Below are 20363 nucleotides of genomic sequence, written 5' to 3'. Positions count from 1 at the left end.
AGGTCCTTCACATTCCTTGTAAGTTGGATTCCTGGGTATTTTATTCTCTTTGAAGCAGTTGTGAATGGGAATTCACTCGTGATTTGGCTCTCTGTTTATCTGTTATTGGTGTATAAGAATGCTTGTGATTTTTGCACATTGATTTTGTATCCTGAGACTTTGCTGAAGTTGCTTATCAGCTTAAGGAGATTTTGGGCTGAGATGATGGGGTTTTCTAAATATAGACCAAGCAAAAAAGAGAGAAGACTCAAATTATAAAAATTGTAAATGAAAGATGGAATATCACTACCGACCTTACAGAAACCAAAAGGATAGCCTAAGGGAATACTATAAACAATTGTATGCCCACGAATTAGATACCCTACATAAAAACAGAGAAATACCTAGAAAGATACAAACTAAACATTTGATAGAGTTCACCAGTGAAGCTATCTAGTCTTTGGCTTTTTTTGTAGGACGTTTTAAATGATCAGTTCAATCTCTACTTGTTATAAGTCTATTTATATTTTTTATGATTTAAATAAACTTCTGTAAAGAGGAATTAACATCAATTCTTCACAAACTCTTCTTAAAAATAGAAAAGGAGGAAACTTTTTCCATCTTATTTATCCTGATAGCAAAAGGAGACAAATACAGCACCAGAAAAGAAAACTGCAGGCCAATATCCCTAATGAACATAAACACAAAAATCCTCAAAAAACAGCAAAAAGAAAAAAAAACCCTAACAAACTGAACAACATTGTATAAAAATAATAATACAACATGACCAATTGAGATTTACCCAGGAAGATAAGTAAAGTTGAGTCACTTAATCAGTATAACACATCATATTGTCAGAATAAAGAACGATACCCACACAATCAACCCAATAGATAAGAAAAACACATTTAACAAAATCCAACATCCTTCATGAGAAAAATATTCAGCTAGAATTGCAGGGAACTTCTTCAACTTGATAAGGGTCATCAGTGAAAAACACACAGCTAACATAATGCTTATTAGTGAAAAGACTGAAAGTGCTGCCCTAAGATCAGGACAACCAAGAATGTCTACTTGTACTACTTCTTTTCAGCATTACTGGAAGTTCTAGCCAGGGTAATTAGGCAGGAAAAAGAAAAATAATGCATCCAGGTGGTAAAAGAAGTAAAACTACCTCTAGTTTTAGATGACTTTATTTTGCATTTAGAAAATCCCACGAACCCACAAAAAAACCATTAGAGCTATTAAAAAAATTTGGCAAGATTGCAGCATAAAAGATAAGTATACAAAAATTGATTGTATTTCTATATACTAATGATGAGCAATCTGAAAATGACATTAAAACAATTTCATTTATACTGGCATCCAAAATAATGAAATACTTAAGGATTAATTTAACAAAAGAAGTCCAATTTTTATCTTGAAAACCACTAGACATCATTAAAATACATTAAGAAATATCTTAATAAGTGAAAATGCATCTGCATACATGGGTTGGAAGAGTTAATATTGTTAAAATGCAATACTCCCCAAATTTATTTACAGATTCAACTGAATCTATATCAAAATTTCAGCTGGATTTTTTTTTTTTTGCAAAAATTAACAAGCTGCTCTGAGAATTCACATGGAAATGGGAAGAACCATGAATTGCCAAAATAATCTTGAAAAAGAAGAACAAAATTGAAGGACTCACATTTCCCATTTTCAAAACTAACTACAAAGCCATAGTAGTCAAGACACTGGAACTGGCACAGAATAGATGTATAAATCAATGGTATAAAAATGTAAATCAAAACAGTGATGAAATACTACCTCACACCCACTAGGATGGCTATAATAAAAAAGACAGGCAATAAAAATGTTGGTGAAGATGTGGCAATGTAAATAGTGCACCATTTTGGAAAACAGTCTGGCAGTTGCTCTTGTGGTTAAATATAGAGTTATCATATTGTCTAACAACTTCTTTCCTAGGTGTATACCCAAGAGAATTGAAAATATATGTCCATACAAACACTTGTACATGAGTCTTCAAGCAGCAGCCTTTTAAATATCATCCGAAAGTGGAAATAACCAAGCAAGGCAAAATGTTTATCAACTGATGAATGGAAAAACAAAACATGGCACATCCATATAATGTAATATAAAGCGTAACACATCCATATGATGTCATATAAATATAGTTCAGCCATAAAAAATGAATGAGGTACTGATTCATGCTACAACACAAATGAACTTTGAAAACATTATGCTAAGTGAATGAAACCAGAAACAGGAGACCACATATTGTATGATTCTATTTATAGGAATGTCCAGAATAGGCAAATCCATAGAAACAGAAAGAAGACCCCTGGTTGCCAGCGGCTGAGAGAAAAAGGGAATGTGCAGGGGCTACTAGTGGGTGTGTTTATTTTGAGAATAATGAAAATGTTCTGAAATTAGTGGTAATTATTGCACAACTTTATGAATACACTAAAAATCACAGAAGTAGACATGTTGAAGAGGTGAGTTTTATTGTAAGAGTAATTTTTCCTTTTAAAAAGAAAAGTCAAAGAAACTATCTTGGACTCTTCACTTAGATGACCTGAGGCAAGAATTTTTTAAAAATGTATTTCTGCTCAGTGAGTGTGACAGTTTTATGTGTCATCTTGGCTGGGTTAAGGGATACACAGATAGTTGGTAAAACACCATTTCTGAGTGTGTCTGTGAGGAAGTTTCTGGAAGAGATTAGCATCTGAATCAATGGACTTAGTAAAAACCCACCCTCAGCCATGTGGGTGGGCACCACCTAATGGGCTGAGACCCTGCATAGAACAAAGAAGCAGATTAACTTTCGCTTCTGCAGCTGAGACACCCATCTTCTCCTTCCCTCGCACATGAGAGCTCCAGGTTTGAAGGCCTTCAGGCTCTGGGACTTATGCCCAATGGCCCCCCATTTCCTCAGGCCTTTTGCCTCAGACTGAGAGTGACACCGTTGGCTCTCCGGCTTCTCAGGCCTTCAGACTTGGACTGAATCACACCTCTGGCTCTCCTGGTTCCCCAGCTCTCAGAAGGTATACTGTGGGACTTGGCCTCCATAACCACATGAGAAAATTCCCATCTTAAATCCCCTCTGATATGTCTAGGAGTCCTAATGGTTCTGTTTCTCTGAAGAACCCTGAGCAATATGGTTACTGTTTCTTCTTACTGTTGTGCAGAATGTTTAGAGTCCTCTTTCCTTCTCACCTAGCTTTCCTGATGATAGCCTGTATCCCTTCTGTTTTAGAATGACTGACCCTGTTCCTTGAGGCTGTGGAGGATTCTCAGTGATTCCACTGGTCAAATGATGTGAGACACAGGGGAAGACCTATGAAAGCCTGCTGGTGCTAAGACATTGAGCTAAATGTCTTAAGTGGTGAGTAGTTCGAACAGAGAAGACAGGAACAGACTGCACAGGACAAGCCCATCCAAATCAGAGGTGATGTAGAAGTGGTGACGGTTCCCCTCCTAGTCATGAAGGCTCTCACCCTGGAAGTGGACTGTGAAGTGCTCAATGAGGAGAAGGAGTTTCGCATACCCACCTAGATCTCCATCTCCCCATGTTCATAAGCAGTTGCCATCACCTGATTGTTGTAGTACTGGGGATGCCATAACATAGATAAAATCTGCTAAGATTCTGTGAGTCAGTCCTGGGTTATCCCAGTACCCTGGAACCACAGCTACTGGAGATGTGGCCCTAGCATTACAGATAAACAAACTACAACAACAAAAAATGGCCTTATAGAGATTTTAGTTCCTATTACCAACTAATTATATTTCAGATTTTTATATATGGATATCTGTAATATTCTGGGGAAGAAATATAAAGACAGAATTCACCATGTCTCCTCGGGACTCTGTGATGATCTCTGCAAGAAACAGTGCAAAGACAATTTTTATTTCTTTTAAAAATTAAATGCCTTTTTTATGAAGTATAGTTTTAAAATACTACGTATTTTGTACTAATAGTACTAAAAATCATGGCAATTTTTTTCTCTGTTTTTAAAAAATGTTTTGTATGTATATATTTATTTATTTTAACTTTTATTTTAGGTTCAGGGGTACATGTGAAGGTTTATTACATAGCTAAACTCATGTCACAGGGGGTCTGTTGTACAGATTATTTTCATAATCCAGGTATTAAGGCCAGAACCCAATATATATCTTTTCCACTTCTCTCTCTCCTCCCACCATCCACCCTCCACCCTTAAGTAGACACCAGTGTATGTCATTTCTCTCTTTGTGTTCATAAGTTCTTATTATTTAGCTCCCACTTATAAGTGAAGACACATGGTATTTGACTTTCTATTCCTGTGTTAGTTTGCTAAGAATAATAGCCTCCAATTTCATCCATGTTTCCACAAGATATGATCTTATTGTTTTTAATGACTGCATAGTATTCCATGGTGTATATATACCACATTTTCTTTATCCAATCTGTCATTGATGGACATCTAGGTTGATCTCATGTCTTTGCTATTGTAAATAGTGCTGTAATGAACATTCACATGCATGTGTTTTATGGTAAAATGATTTATATTCCTCTGAGTATATATCTAGTAATAAGATCGCTGGGTCAAATGGTAGTTCTGCTTTTAATTCTTTGAGGAATCACCATACTGCTTTCCACAATAGTTGAATTAATTTACACTCCCACCGACAGTGTAAAAGTGCTCCTTTTTCTCTGCAACCTTGCCAGCATTTGTTATTTTTTGACTTTTTAATAATAACCATTCTGACTGGTGTGAGATGCTATCTCATTATAGTTTTTATTTGCATTTCTCTAATAATCAGTGATGTTGAGCTTTTTTCCATATGATTCTTGGTCTGTCTTTGTTTGTTTGTTTGCTTTTTGAGACAGAGTTTCCCTCTTCTTGCCCAGGCTGGAGTGCAGTGGTGCAATTTTGGCTCAGTGCAAACTCTGCCTCCCAGGTTCAAGCGATTCTCCTGCCTCAGTCTCCTGAGTAGCTGGGATTACAGGCAAGAGCCACCACACCCAGCTAATTTTGTATTTCTAGTAGAGATAGGGTTTCACCATGTTGGTCAAGCTGGTCTCAAACTCCTGACCTCAGGTTATTCACCCACCTCAGCCTTCCAAAGTGCTGGGATTACAGATGTGAGCCACCACGCCTAGCTATGTCTTCTTTTGAGAAGTGTCTGTTTATGTCCTTTGCCCACTTTTTAATGGGGTTGATTGTTTTTTTTCTTGTAAATTTGTTTAAATTCCTTATAGATGCTGGATATTAGACCTTTGTCAGATGCATAGCTTGCAAATCTTTTCTCCCATTCTGTAAGTTGTCTGTTTACTCTGTTGATAGTTTCTTTTGCTGTGCAGAAGCTCCTTAGGTTAATTAGATTCTACTTGTCAATTTTTGCTTTTGTTGCAATTGCTTTTGGTGTCTTTGTCATGAAATCTTTGCCCGTTCAACATCCAGGATGGCATTGCCTAGGTTGTCGTCCAGGGTTTTTATAGTTTTGGGTTTTAACATTTAAGTTTTTAATGTATCTTGACTTGATTGTTGTATATGGTGTAAGGAAACGGTCCAGCTTCAATCTTCTCCATATTGCTAGCCAGTTATCTGAGCACCATTTATTGAATAGAGAGTCTTTTCCTTATCACTTGTTTTGTCAGGTTTGTCAAAGATCATACATGTGTGGCCTTATTTCTGGCCTCTGTACTCTGTTTCATTGGTCTATGTGCCTGTTTTTGTACCAGTACCATGCTGTTTTGTTTACTGTAACCCCAGAGTATAGTTTGAGGTTGGGCAATGTGATGCCTCCAGCTTTGTTCTTTTTGCTTAGGATTGCCTTGGCTATTCAGGCTCTTTTTGGGTTCCATATGAATTTTAAAATAGATTTTTCTAGTTCTGTGAAGAACTAGTTTGACAGGAATAGCAGTGAATCTGTAAATTGCTTTAGGCAGTGTGGCCATTTAATCATATTGATTTTTTTCTATCCATGAGCATGGGATGTTTTTTCATTTGTTTGTGTCTTCTCTGATTTCTTTGAGCAGTGTTTTGTAATTCTCATTGTAGAGATCTTTCACCTCCCTGGTTAGCTGTATTTCTAGGTATTTTATTCTTTTCTTGTGGCAATTGTGAATGAGGTTGCCTTTTTTATTTGGCTCTTGGCTTGGCTGTTGTTAATGTATAGGAATGTTAGTGATTTTTGTACATTGATTTTGTAACCTGAAACTTTGCTGAAGTTCTTTATCAACTGAAGGAGATTTTGGGCTGAGATTGTGGGACTTTCTAGATGTAGAATCATGTTATCTGCAGAGATAGTTTGATTTCCTGTCTTCCTATTTGAATGCCCTTTATTTCATTCTCTTGCCTGATTGCTCTGACTAGGTCTTCCAATACTATGTTGAATAGGAGTGCTGAGAAAGGGTATCCTTGTCTTATGTTTTGTATGTATATATTTATTTATTTTGGTTTTCAAGAGGAATTCTTCTAGCTTTTGCCAATTCAGTATAATATTGCCTGTGGGTTTGTCATAGATGGCTGTTATTATTTTGAGGTATGTTTCTTCAATACCTAGTTTATTGAGAGTTTTTAACATAAAGTAGTGTTGAATTTTATTGAAAGCCTTTTTCTGTGTCTATTAAGATAATCATGTGGTTTTTGTCTTTAGTTCTGTTTAGGTGATGAATCACATTTGTATGTTGAACCAACCTTGCTTCCCAGGGATGACACCTACTTGAACATAATGAATTAACTTTTTAATATGCTACTGGATTCAGTTTGCAAGTATTTTGTTGAAGATTTTTGCATTGATGTTCATTGAGGATATTGGCCTGAGGTTTTCTTTTTTTGTGTCTCTGCCAGGTTTTGGTATCAGGATGAGGCTGGCCTCATAGAATGAGTTGGGGAGTAGTCCCTCCTCCTCAATTTTTTGGAATGGTTTCAGTAGGAATGGCACCAGGTCTTCTTTGTACATCTGGTAGAATTCAGCTGCAAATCCATCAGATCCTGGGGTTTTCTTGGTTGGTAGGCTATTTATTTATTTATTTATTTTTGGTTTGGGGGCGTAGGCTATTTATTACTGATTCCATTTCAGAGCTCATTACTGGTCTGTTCAGGGAATCAGTTTCTTTCTGGTTCAGTCTTGGGAAGCTGTATGTGTCCAGGAATTCATTCACCTCCTCTAGGTTTTCTAGTTTGTGTGCATAGATGTGTTCCTAGCAGTTTCTGATAGTTATTTTTATTTCTGTGGGATCCATGGTAACATTTCCTTTGTCATTTCTAATTGTATTTATTTGGATCTTTTCTCTTTTCTTTCTTATTAGTCTAGCTAGTGGCCTCTCTTAATTTTTTCAAAAAACCAACTCCAGGATTTGTTGATCTTTTAAATGGCTTTTTGTGTCTTGTTTTCCTTCAATTCAGCTTAGATTTTGGTTACTTCTTGTCTTCGGCTAGCATTCGGGTTGATTTGTTCTTGCTTCTCTAATTCTTTCAGTTGTGATGTTAGGTTGTTAATTTGAGATCTTTCTAAATTTTTGATGTGAGCATTTAGTGCTATGAATTTCCCTTTTAACACTGCCTTAGCTGTGTCCCGGAGATTCTGGTATGTTGTGTCTTTGTTCTCATTCGTTGCAAAAAATGTTTTGATTTCTGCCTTAATTTCATTATTTATCCAAAAGTCATTTAGGAGCATGTTTTTAATTTCCATGTAATTGCATGGTTTTGAGCAATTTTCTTAGTCTCGACTTCTATTTTTTATTGCACTGTAGTCTGAGAGTGTGTTTGGTATGATTTCAGTTATTTTGCATTTGCTGAGGATTGTTTTATGTTCAATTACGTAGTTGATTTTAGAATATATGGCAAACTTTTTGAAATACGAATTGAGAAATTAAACCATGAAAGGGGGAAGAGAGGGACAAACATTTTTTAAAGCAAAATAAAATTATTTGTGCAGCCCATGCATTATTTAACATTGCTATGTCTTTACTTATATTAGAATAGTTGTTACCCACATCGGGAGTGTTGGGATTTCCTAGGTCAGAAAATATAATAATACTGCTATTTAGCTTCACATTCTAACTATCAACTATTTTACATAATTTGTCCGAGGAACAAAGAGAGGAGGTACAAATGGGATTTCATCAGGTCAGAAGCCTGGAAGGAATGGATAGAAAGGGTGTTTTTGTCTAAACCTGAGCTTTACATATTGTATGAAATAGCTGACTTGGTGTTGCAGGCCTGGCCAGGTAAGATGCAAATCTATCACAAACAGTTTCCAGGATGAAGAAGATGAAATTAGTGTATTACAACAAGAGAGAAGGGATAGAAAAGAAAGGAAAAACATTTTTGAAAAGAGGAGAATCTATAAATAAGAAAGAAAATGGGAACATGAGACAGACTGCAGGATCCGGGAGGACCAGGTGACATATGTTAAAATATTTAAAAGATTTAAATCAAAATAATAAATTGTAAATAAAATTTGTTCTAGCCTCCTGTTTTGACAAGTATTCCTTCATAACAACCTGGAAGGCCAGAACAAATTAGAAGTTTTGTGCCTCTTGGAGTCTGCAATGAGATTTGCCCCTGTGGGAGAGCCTGGGAACCTGCATCCCTCCACCTCTCTCTTCTCACTCTGTCTTCATCCCAAGTGCAAGAGGCCTCCTGCATGTGCCTGTGGATATCTCAGACCAAATAGTCCATATCCCTGCAAACAGTCACCACTCAGCCATCCTGAGGGTATAGGTTACATTTACCCTTGGGAGCACGGTTTCAATGAAGAGACCTGTGCATGCCATGGAACTCGGGTTGAGCAGAGAAAGCCAGGGTCCCAGGTACTTGAATGTGGTTTAGAAAGTTCTAGAAGGGTGCACAGGATCTGAGTTGACATGTCTACTCTCCCCATTAATTCTTTCCCCCAAAAGAAGGCCAAAGCGGGCCGGGCGCGGTGGCTCACGCCTGTAATCCCAGCACTTTGGGAGGCCGAGGCGGGTGGATCACGAGGTCAGGAGATCGAGACCATCCTGGCTAACACGGTGAAACCCCGTCTCTACTAAAAATACTAAAAATTAGCCGGGCGTGGTGGCGGGCGCCTGTAGTCCCAGCTACTCGGGAGGCTGAGGCAGGAGAATGGCGTGAACCCAGGAGGCGGAGCCTGCAGTGAGCCGAGATCGCGCCACTGCACTCCAGCCTGGGCGACAGAGCGAAACTCCGTCTCAAAAAAAAAAAAAAAAAAAAAAAAAAAAGAAGGCCAAAGCAAGACTCTCTAAAGCACAAAGCCCAGAGCAGGTAATGCTGTGGTCTGCATCAGAGGATGATGCTGACAAGAGAGTTCTGTCAGAGATAAAAGTCTTTTACTGATGGTTGATGGAGCAGACAAGGAAGCAAGAAATCTAATTGAGATAAACAGAATAGTGAAGACAGTAAGACTTGGTTTGCTGCAAGGCAACTTGGAATTCAATTAAAACATTCTACAAAAGAAAAAGCAGTAAAAAGCTGGAAGGAAGTGGAAGGAATATAAACCCAGGAGAGGAGACCATTGTAGAGAACATTCCAGAAAACGTAATTCATCATACTCAAAAGCATTCACAAAATAGAGCCCAAGTTAAAACTGGATTAAGAAGACATAAAATATAGGATAAAGATATTTAGCAGATGGAATTCTGATAAATGGTTTTTTGTTTGTTTTTAGTGTAGTCTAGAAACATTTAACACTCAAAACATTTAGATTTTGTCAGTACAATGATGAGGTGATATGGAAAGTAGGCTACAGGGTGTCCATAGCTGGGACTATAAGAGGAAAGCTGGGAAAGGGAAAACTTTCCAGCCTTCATATTTGTGAAGCTGGGTGGGGCTAGGGGGTGAAATAAGCCGGTTACAATTTGTCTTAGAACAGTTATGACTATTACTTAATTTATTTTTCTTTCCAACTTTTGTTTTAGGTTTAGGAGGTACATGTGCAAGTTTGTTACATGGGTAAATTGGGTGTAGTGGAAGTTTGCTGTACAGATGATTTCATCACCCAGGTAATAAGCATAGTGCCTGAGAGGTAGGTTTACAATCCTCACCCTCCTCTCACCTTCCACCCTCAAGTAAGCCCTGGTGTCTATTGTTCCTGCCTTTGTGTTATGTATACTCAATGTTTAGCTCCCACTTATAAGTGGGAATATCTGGCATTTGATTTTCTGTTCCTACGTTAATTTGCTTAGGATAATGGCACCCAGCTCCATCCTCGTTACTGCAAAGGACATGATCTCATTCATTTTTATGGCTGTGCTGTATTCTATGGAGTATATGTACCATATTTTCTTTATCCAGTCCACCATTGGTGGATATTTAGGTTGGTCTTTGCTATTGTGAATGACTATTACTTTAAGTAGCACTAGGAATAAACCTGTATTTTTGCTCTTGGGTTTATTCCTCTTCTTCCAATATGGATATAAAGGACAATTCCATTTAAATATTTTTCAATTATATTGAACCCTGAAGAATTAAAAGTGATGTTTATAAAAAATACTTAGCTATAAAATGCCTAACCATTTATGATTAAAATTTTTCTCATTAAACAGAGCATGGGGTCTATCTTACTTAGAAAATCGTTTTTGCTGTTAATGGAAAATTTCTTTTGTAAAAAGTCATTTTCTAGCCAACTTTGTTAATAAAAAACAATAAATTACTCTTTTATATTTAATTGTTACTATGTGGTTTATTATTTTAAACCTTAAATTCTGTTAAATTTGAGACAAATATATGCTTACTTTGAGGATAGAGATTTAATTGGCTAGTGATTTAATTGATGACATTTAAAGTACAGGAAAGAGAGTATAAAATTTATATGCAAAAACAGAGACTAGAAAATTTCCTCTTTTTATTGCAACTGGATATTCTACATGAGAAAAAAATTAAACTGGGATTTAGAGACTCTTACATTGTAGAAGAGAGAGCTTTCACAATTTTACTTTAATTACCTTCAAATTTTCATTTGTTGTCTAAATTAATCAATAAGCCTTTTTGTCTTTCATTTATTGTTGTCATATCTTTTGAACAAAATATCTTCCTTCATGTCAGATCAAACATAAACCAAGAAAATGAGTTTGTGTAAAAAATTACAATTATATTTTCTAAATTTTCTAGAACATTAATATTCATAAGGTACTCAATTCAACAACCTATGTGAGTTCATGTTTAAATGATAGAAGTACTGTATTAGCCGGTAATCAGGCCTCTGATTTTTTCAGACTTTCCCAAATATTGAATCCGTCCTCTACTTTGTGTGTCTATGAATACTAACCATGTACTGTGCTGCTAGATTTTGTCGGTACCTTTCAGTAGAAACAAAGAAGCCTGTGAAACTACAGATGTTTTAATATCCAATTTTAATAGATAGGTTGCCATCAAGTTTTAGGAAGTTTTCAACTCTTCAGTTCACCACCAATTTACAAATTACCATAGCTAGTATTTTCTGATCACTTTTCCATCTACTGCATACTATTCTCAGCTCATTACATATATTAACACATGCAATCTTCACAAGAACCATATGAGGTAGGCATTATTATGATCCCTACTTAAGAAATGGGAGGGGATTCAAAGTGGCTGATTAGATGCATCTCTTATTCACCTCCTCCACTAAGAAGAACCAAAATAGTGAGTATATAGTTGTACTTTGAATAGATCATCCAAGACAGAACACTGAAATTTAATAGAAAAGTGACAGTAAACACCTAAAGCAAGAAAAGGGAAGGAAGTGAGGCAGCCTGCTCAGCTAGTATCAGCTCCAAATCCTAATTCAGGAAAAGGGTATGTGAGAGATACCCAGTGGTCCACATTCCCACCAAATACCGAATTTTGCATACAATTCTAACCATGGGAGAGCCCCTCCACTCTCATAGGCCCCAAGACTAACATAGGGAGCTTTCCGAAAATTATGAAAGCATTGCTCCAGAGAAAGAGCTCATGCTGAGTCCCACAAGCCCCTGAGTCCTGGGCAGCAACAGCATATACCAGACTGCATCCTACCCTGCAATCAGGCAGAGGCAGCAGCCATGAGCAGCAATCCCACCCCACCGCCCCCTGCAGAGAGGCAGCTATACATTCTCATGTGCTCTGAGGACAAATTCCACTGCCCATAACCACTGCAGCTGGGAACTTCTTTGAGACAAAGTATAAGCAAAGCTCACACACCTCAGTTGGCTATGGCTGCTCCTAGGGAAAGTAATGTTGCCTTCCCCAATAGAAGGGCTGCAGTGCAGCTGCTGCCACCTTTACCTGAGTGTTTCACTGGCAACAAAGGGCTCATTCCACACCTGCACACCAAAGCCAGCATTTTTATGCACCACCAGGGAGCTTGAGGTCACAGCCCAAACTGGCTACATGCCCCCGGTTCCTGAGCACACTGTCCAGACGCCTGGGGATGGCCCAGCCCAGTCCCTTTCTGGTGGTACCTGAACACTCCTCCTGAAGTTGGGGGTTGGGCCCACTCAATTTACTGCTAGCAACATAGATGACACCCATCCCCCAACACACAACCTGTGGGTCTGGGGACTGGCACATCCAACCCATTGCAACCACTGCCAACACCAGTACAAACCACTTGGGTCCCAAATAAATTGTTCCTCCACTGCTATTGTCATTTCCCACACCAAACCCACTGCCCAAGAACCCGAGAACATGCCTATCCACCTGCCCCACCACTGCCATTTCTGGCACCCAAGAAAGCCATCTGGAGGCCCAAAAGTCAGTCTGCCTGGGCCTGCTAACATCTGCACTAATGTGTGTCACCCTGAGGGCCCAACGACAGACATACTCTGCCTAGTACTGCTACCTCTGGGGCTCAAAAATTGACCTAATTGGCATCCCAGACCACAGCAAAACTTCACCACAGCCTGAACTAACATCTGCAACCCAAGCCACACAGAAATCATGGATACCACTGGTGGTGTTTACAGCTAAAAAAATCCTACAAAGACTACACTAAGGTACACACTCAGATTCAAAGCTGAAATACCCTATCCAACCAACATCATAGATACATCTTCAGGAAAAAGGCCCTCCCCTTCAAAAGGGAATTCAAAAAGTTGGAAAAACAATTGTTATACCAGATACACAGATATCAATGTAAAGACACAGGAAACATGAAAAAGCAAGGAAATATGACACCTTCAAAGGAACGCGACAATTTTCTAGCAATAGATTCCAATCAAAAAGAATTCATAAACTCACAGAAAAAGAATTCAATATTTTGATACTGTAGAAACTCAGTGATATACAAGAGAATACCAAAAAGTAAAAATACAGAGAATTAAGAAAAGCAATTCAGGATATGAATGAGAAATAATTTTTCAAAGACATACCATAAAAAAAACACCAAACAGAAATTCTGAAACTGAAAAATGTATTAAATGAAATATAATAAACAAAAAACTAGATCAAGCAGAAGTAATCTTAGAACTTGAAGATAGGTCTTTTGAAATAATCTAGTCAGACAAACATAAAGAAGAAATTTAAAAGAATGAGTAAAGCCTACTTGATATATTAATATCATAAAGCAACCAAATATTCAAACTATCAGTATCCCTGAAAGTGGAGAGAAAACAAAACTGTTTGAAAACCTATTTAATGAAATCATAGATGAAAACTTTCCAAGTCTAGCAAGAAACTTAGACATCTAGATACAGGATGCTTAGCAATCCCCAAATAGATATAACTCAAAAAGTCTTCTCCACAGTACACTATAATCAATCTGGCTGACGTCAAAGACAAGAGAGAATTCTAAAAACAGCAAAAGTGTCTAGTCACCTATAAGGGGACTCCCCATCAGAATAAAAAGAGCAGACTTCTCAGCAGAAACCTTGTTGGCTAGGAGAGAATGAAATAATAGATGTAAAGTACTGAAAAAAAAATACTGCTACCCAAGGATGCTATATCCAGCAAAATTATTCTTTGAAAATGAAGGGGAAAAAATGTCTTACCCAGACAATCAAATGTTGAAGGAATTCATTACCACTAGACCAGCCCTATAAAAAATGCTCAAAAGAGTCTTACAACTGGAAGCAAAAAGACAACAATTACTAACCTGAAAACACACAATAGTATAAAACTCACTGGTAAAGCAAGCACACAAATAAGAGAAAGGACCTGAATCATACCAGTACAGAAAACCACCAAACACCAATGACAAACAATAAGAGAAGAAGGAACAAAGAATATACAAAAAAAAAAAACAACAATTAACAGTATGACAGGAAAGAAAAACCTCACATATCAGTAATAACCTTGAATGTAAACAGATTAGATTCACTTCTAAGATACAGACCAGGTGAATGGATTAAAAGACACGATCCAACTATATGCTACCTACAAGAAATGCTCTTTATCTGTACAGTTACCTATAGACTTAAAGCAGAAAGATGAAAAAAGGTATTTCATGCAAATGGAAACCAAAAGCAAGCAGGAATTGTTATACTTATTCAGATAAAACAAACTTTAAGTCAAAAATAGTAGAAAAAAATAAAGGTTATTATATAATGAAAAAGGGACTGATCCAGGAAAATGACATAAAAATTCTGAATATACATGCACCCAACACTGAAACACCCAGTTTCATAAAGCAAATATTACTAGATCTAAAGAGAGGTATGTACTCCAATACAATAATAGTGGAGGACTTTTGGTAGAAATGTACAAATCATTTTACCCAATAATTGTAGAATACATATTCTTCTCATCAGCATATGGAGCATTCTGCAAGATAGATCATTTGTTAGGCCACAAAACAAGTCTCAACAAATTTGAAAAACCAAAATCATACTGATTATCTTCTCAGTCCATAATAGAATAAAACTAGAAATCCATACCAAGAGGAACTTTGGAAACTATACAAAAACATGGAAGTTAAACATGCTCTTGAATAACTATTGGGTCAATGAAGAAATTAAGATGGAAATTTAAAAATTTCTTAAAACAATAGAAATGGAAACACAACATACCAAAACATGTGGGATACAGCAAGAGCTATGGTAAGAGGGAATTTTATAGTAATAAATGCCTACATCAAAAAAGTGGTAGAAATATTTTAAATAAAAAATTTATCAATGCACCTCAAGGAACTAGAAAAGCAAAAACAAACCAATCCCCAAAGTAGCAGACAGAAAGAAATAATGAAGAGCAGAGCAGACCTAAATGAAACAGACAAAAAAAATACAAAGGGTCAAGGAAATGAAAAGTTGTTTCTTCAAAAAGATAAACAAAATTGATAACCCACTAGCATAATTAACCAAGAAAATAAGAAAGAAAATACAAATAAACACAATCAGAAATGAAAACAGAGACATCACAACTGATACCACAGAAATACGAAAGATCATTGGAAACTTTTATAAACAACTATTCACTAATAAACTGGTAAACATAGAGGAAATGGATAAAGTCTTGGAAACATACAACCCACCAAAACTGAATCAAGCAGAAATAGGAAACCCAAACATACCAATAACAAGGAGCAAGATTAAATCAGTAATAAAAAATCTCCTAAGAAATAAAAATTCAGACTCTTACGGATTCACTGTCAAGTTCTACCAAACAAATAAAGAAGAACTAATACTAATCCTCCTCAAACTCTCAAAAAATTAAGAAGAATGGAATTCTCCCTAACGCATTCTATAAGGCCAGCATTAGACTGATACCAAAACCAGAAAAGGAGGCAACAACAATGAAAAAAACTACAAGCCAATATCCCTGATGAACACAGATGCAAAAATTATCAACAAAATACTAGCAAATGGAATCCAACAGCACATCAGTAAGACTGATTAATCATGATCAAGTGGAATTTATACCAGGGATGCAAGGAGGGTTCTACATACACAAATAAATAAATGTGGTACTGATATGGTTTGGCTGTGTCCCCACCCAAATCTCATTTTCCACTATAGTTCCCATAATCCCCATCTGTCATGGGAGGGACCTGGTGGGAGGTAATTGAATCATGGGGGTGGTTACCACCATGCTGTTCTCATGACAGTGAGTTCTCATGAGTTCTTATGGTTTCATAAGGGGCTTTTTCCCCTTTGCTCAGCACTTTTCCTTCCTGCTGCCATGTGAAGAAGGATGTATTTTCTTCCCCTTCCACCATGATTATAAGTTTCCTGAGGCCTTCCCAGCCATGCAGAACTGTGAGTCAATTAAAACTCTTTTCTTTATAAATTACTTAGTCTCAGGCTGTTCCTTATAGCGGCATGAGAACGGACTAATACAGTCAATCTAGATGCCTATCAACGGTGAATTGGATAAAGAAAACGTGTTGCATATACACCATGGAATACTATGCAGCCATAAAAAAGAATGAAATAATGTCCTTTACAGCAACATGGATGCAGCTGAAGGCCATTATTCTAAGCAAATTAACACAGGAGCAGAAAAATAAATACCTCATGCTCTCATTTACAAGTGGGAGCTAAACATTGGGTACTCATGGACATAACGATTTCAACAATAGACACTGGGGACTTCTAGAAGGGGAAGAGAAGGAGTGGAGCAAGGGTTGAAAAATTAACTATTAGGTACTACATTCAGTACCTGGATGATAGGATCATTTGTACTCCAAACCTCAGCATCATGCAATATACCCAGTAACAAATCCCCTGAATCTTAAATAAAAGTTGAAAAAGAAAAAAAGAAATCTACTTTTTCGACAACCTAACAGTCATTACCTTTATGGGGAGAGAAAATCCAGACTTTAAATAAAGTTAGTAAGATGTATAACTATGAACTGATAGCTCTAATAGTCTCAAAAATAATTTTATTTTGCTTTCAAATTAAAAATATATATTTATTAACTTTAATATTTGGGAAAGAATTAAGCAAGTGTTGTAACTAGTACACTTGCATGGAATTATTTTAGTATGTAGCCACTTTGAAGTAAGGTCATGTAAGTTAATTGTTCTAATTTATTTACTATAGTCTGTTGTGTTTCTGCAAAAGTTATAAAAAGGCTTTATACCATAAAGCTAAGAGCATAGATCTGGAAAAACTCACTTTCTCTAACTCCCTCAGCACAAATTGTTTAAGTACCAGATGAAGGGAGAAGATAAAGAAACAAACAGAAGGAGAAGTGTCTACCACCTTGTTTCCAAGAGGGCTCTCTTATCCCTAGGTTGAGTGTATAGTTAAAGCCATTCTGTTTAATATTTAAAATGATATTTTCTAGTGAGTTTTCATAGAGTGGAATGATCATAGAGAGCTGCATGAGTCTCAGCTTCTTGGAGCTTACATCTACAAGGTGAGGCACTTAACCTTCATGCTTACCTGCTGTCTCTGGGTCACATAAATGATACAAGCTTAAGGTTGCTCCTCATCTTCATAAATCACGGTGTCTTAAACTCTATGTCTCTCCAGATGGGTGCTTCATCACACTTATACTGTAAATATTATTCATTTTGACACCGTATTTCTTGGATGACAGCATTCTTCTTATGAAAGTGTTGTAAATTCTTCCGTGGGATGTGTGCCTTAGTAAATTGCATTTTGCTTCACTGCTTGACTAAATAGCCATACACACGCAAATACACACACACACCCACACACACACATATGATCAGCTAAAAAGAAAATTACCGCTTTAAAGGATCCAGATACTTGGAAATAGCTCTGTTTGTGAGAGGCACCTTTTCTTAAGTGGGACTGAGAGGCATCCTGTCAGATTCAGACAAGAAAGCTACTCTAATGGTATATTGTCTCCTCCAGAGTATTTGAGAAGGAAAACCAATAGCGGTGCTCCTTGGATACAAATGGATAGCCAAGTGCAATTACAGTGTGTTGCATATATAATAGACTAATAGAGTGCTTTATCTTTTGCTTGGAAACTAAAAAAAGAACCAAAGGATCAATGCAAATGTCAAGTTGTTTATAAATATCTTTTCTGCACCAGCGGAACCATTATTTCAACCTTCCCTGTGATAAAAGGGTTATATAGGAGAATGAAATTATAACCAGTATAGTGTCTTAAATGAAGATATTTAATTGAATGACTTTTATATATGCCTTTTTCTATTTATCAGTTAGATGATTATTAGGAATTGACTTAGAAAGTCACCTAGCACTTTCGTCCTTGGTTGCAACCCTTGGTGGTGAGTCAGTGTTTTGGTTTGGTTTGTACTGGAGCAGGTTTGGTTGCCTCATCCACATGACTTGTTGTTAAAGAGCAAGTCATACATTGTGAAACTTTGGAAACCCATTGTCATAGAGGTCTTAGGCTTGGATTCTGTAGTTGAATTTGGAATGAGATTAAATCGTTTGATCAACAATAATAAACAATACGTTGTACAAAAAAATGCATCATAAAAATAAGGAAACTGAAACGTCCTTTACATTAAAACCAATGAAGGAAGAGAGGTCCATGACTGACCTGGCATGAGGGAGCAATGCTCGATTGGTGTGCCTCATCCTGGACATGTCTTCTCCAAGAATCAGGTTAAAACTATTGCTGAAGACAAAATGTCCAACTTAGAAACAAGTGGAATGTGTTCATTGATCTTTATTGCCTATCTTCCCAGTGGCATCAGCAAGGGTTTAAGATTACGTTTCTTTGAACTGAATGGGAGGTCTGATCTGAAAAATTTGCCATGGTTTTTGACTATGCTAATATCTGACGCTTTGAGATGGTAGTTGAGATTCAGTTTTGAGGTGCTGTGCTTCCTTTGACTGCAATGAAAGGCCAACAGGGATAGGACCTAAAAATGTGAACCTCCTGGGATTATCATGCAATCTAATATCAAAACTCCATTTCAACTATCACACATACATACAACAATATTTAATTCTATTGTGAGATGTGTAAAGAGAAGTGTAATATTCTAAATTTTATACTCGTAAATGTTGAGAAATGCAGATTTAAGTACTTGATGCAGTGCCATAGCTACCTGCTATATTCTTCTGTCTTTATTTTGGTACAGGTTTCAGAGAGGCTCCATCTGATTGTGGATATTTTGCAAATGAATGGATTACAAAAAAGACCTTCAAAGAGGAAAACATTGTACTAGAAGACCTCTTCCCTGCACTCCTGTAGGTCAATTACCAAAACAAACAGATAAACAAACTGTGGACTCTTGAAGAAAACGGAGAAAACAAAAAATAATTACACTGCAGTCTTAAAAGAGAGAAGTTAAAAGGCAAAACTGTATTTCATCCTTGTCTTATAAACAGTGAATTGTAAAACTTGTCTATCACTTTTTTTAAATTTTCAACCACTGGCTTTTTTTTTAAGAAAAGGAAAAGAAATTTCTGTAGTCCAAAACAATGTTTACTTGTAAAAATTGATGATGTCTTAAAATGGGATAGAGATTAGCACAGCTCTGTCTACTGGAAATGTAATATAAGGCACATAGGTACTTTTAAAGTTTCTAATAACTGCATTTTAAAAAGAAAAAAGTGGAAATAGGTTTAATAATATGTTTTATTTAACCCAATATGTACAAATGATTATTTCAACATCTAACCAAAATATAACAATTGAGATACTATATATTCTTTCTTTTGTACACTGTCTTTGAAACTTGGTGTGTATTTTACATTCACCGTATATTTCAACTTGGGCTAGCTATATTTCTCATTCTAAGTACTCAGAAGTCACACGTGGTTATTGCTTATTGGCTCTCACATCAGTAAACACAGGTTTAGCATAGAGTCCTGTCTTTGTAATCAGACGAATATTTGTTCAAAACATGACTGTATGGCCTTAGCTATGTGGCCTTAGACAAGTGGCTTAACTTCTATCCTTTAAAAAAAATAAAATGGAGATAATAATATCTAACTTCTAGAATTTTGTGAGAATTAAATACTCTATGTCAATCTTTCTTCATATGGTCAATCCCAATAAATGGCTGCTAGTATTGGAAGTACAGTAGAGTAGATTATGACAGTGCAGCTATTATTTTTAAACAAGTTAAAAATTACCCTAATTTTGGAGTATCTGCTATATTTCCAATAAAGTGAAGGTATGCACAAGACGTCTGCCAGCCTGTGCTGTCCGGCCCTATGGCAAAGTTGGAATATTGAAGCCCATTATTTCTTTATGTTTTGAAATGCATATATATATATATATATATATATGTCTCCACACAAATATGTATAATTGAGATTGGATTTTGGACTTTTCTGAACCTTGTGTTGGGAACTATGAGTGGGAAACCTTTGGGCATTTAAGCATGCCATCGCCATAATAAACAACAAATGAGGTTGGGTGCGGCGGCTCACATCTGTAGTCCCAGTGCTTTGGGAGGCTGAAGTGGAAACATAGCTTGAGCCCAGGAGTTCGAGGCTGCAGTGAGCTGTGATCGTGCCGCTGCCCCTCCAGCCAGGGCAATAGAGTGAGACCCTGTCTCTAAAAAAATTTTTTATAATGAAAGAAATAGC

The 20363-nt window shown here is 36.7% G+C and overlaps 1 long non-coding RNA gene across 1 annotated transcript in view; it reads left to right on the top strand.

Annotated features, from left to right (window-relative positions):
- LOC134759089 (uncharacterized) overlaps positions 1 to 20007 on the top strand; it is a 31015-nt gene extending 11008 nt beyond the window's left edge. Inside the window, exons 2-3 of the long non-coding RNA XR_010134980.1 lie at positions 3242 to 3370; positions 18905 to 20007. This is a non-coding gene — a long non-coding RNA (uncharacterized lncRNA). The remainder of the gene's footprint in view (positions 1 to 3241; positions 3371 to 18904) is intronic.
- Positions 20008 to 20363: the final 356 nt, after the last annotated feature.

This window comes from Gorilla gorilla, chromosome 7 (genome assembly GCF_029281585.2).
Source record: "Gorilla gorilla gorilla isolate KB3781 chromosome 7, NHGRI_mGorGor1-v2.1_pri, whole genome shotgun sequence".
Lineage (NCBI taxonomy): Eukaryota > Metazoa > Chordata > Mammalia > Primates > Hominidae > Gorilla > Gorilla gorilla.
This window is presented reverse-complemented; position numbering and strand designations above follow the sequence as displayed.